Below are 1,465 nucleotides of genomic sequence, written 5' to 3' on the forward strand. Positions count from 1 at the left end.
ATGAGGCGTCTATGCTTATATTATGTCTATGGCTGCAGCGAGGTCCTTCTCAAAGAAATAGAGCTTTGGAGCTGACGTCACAGGGTATGACGTTTACGTCGCTCAGCGTCATGTTTGTAGCCCACAGACCAAAACAAACTAGTCAGAACACTGGTGTTTTCATTGTAGCAAAGTTGTTTTGCAAATTGGATACTGGATATTCGCCCTCCGCGGAGTAAGGGAGGTTCAGCTCAAGGTTGATCCGATTTATGAACGCTAATTTAGGCCAGCTGTTCTCTACCGATTCCTTAAGCGCTCGGAGGTTCACATAGGGACCGTCGATTTCCGAATACTCCTGTAAATAAATGCTTTGTCTTGTGACAAACTAATACAAAAAAAGTGGTAATTCATGCTATTAAACGAGGCACACTCTCCTCTATAAAATGTTTAAGTCATATTAAATATTTTAAATAACATTAAATGTTTTCTTCAATAGCTTCCAAATCGTGTGCCCCATGAACTCAAAATCTGTGTGAAATCATTCTACTAGACTGTATAGATGAGGCTCACTCATCTTTATTACATATTAACACTTTTTATGTATTTTTTAGCTATTCCTTTAGTATTTTTCTTCAATAGCTTCTAGGTCATGTGACCTTTTAACTCAAAATCTGTGAAATTATTCTACTAAACTATATAGAGGAGGCATATTTTTATTCCATTTTGACCCCTTTTTATTTTTAAACCAAATTTATATTAAAAAAAAATTTTTTTTTATAAAGTTCATAAAATGTATTACATCAGATAAGCAGATTTGTAACCAGTAATGTTCAATTACATAAAATTCTAGGACAGGATCTATTTCATTACATGTTTACTTACCTGAAATATGTTAAATACAACAAATATTTACTTAAAGTGTGATCTATTTCATAAAATTTATTTGTAACCTTTATTGTTTAATTACACATTAATTGTTTAAAGATGGGCTCTTTCATCTGGTTTGTGTCATGATGTGGTGTGGCGGTGGACACAAACGCAGCAGGCAGTAGACATACTTTATGTGGATGTTATTTTAATGAACAAAATAAACGAACTAAATCCAAAATCCAGGGAAAACAAAGAAATCCAAAACACAATGAAACAGGAGACAAAGGATAACAAAGGCAACGACTGGCAACGTGGTGAAGATCTAAACAAAGAAAAAACCTAACTGGAATTACTAAAGGAAGATATACATCAGTGACGTGCGGTGAGGTTCATTGCTGGTGAGGCACTGACTTACGACTTAGACACCATGCATGTTATTGGACGTACGGAAATTTCGCGCAGGCATACAACGCTGGGAGGCAAAAGGACTAATCTTTTACATGTCATCCATAGCCGCGTTAACTCAGTGAAACATTGAAATGTAGGTATTAATTTCATGCTATGATCCACAGCAAAGAGATCTGAATTCGTCAAGCTACGCAGACTCGTTGCCATA

This window comes from Poecilia latipinna, unplaced genomic scaffold (assembly GCF_001443285.1).
Source record: "Poecilia latipinna isolate Pla-1442-1.1 unplaced genomic scaffold, P_latipinna-1.0 Scaffold2447, whole genome shotgun sequence".
Lineage (NCBI taxonomy): Eukaryota > Metazoa > Chordata > Actinopteri > Cyprinodontiformes > Poeciliidae > Poecilia > Poecilia latipinna.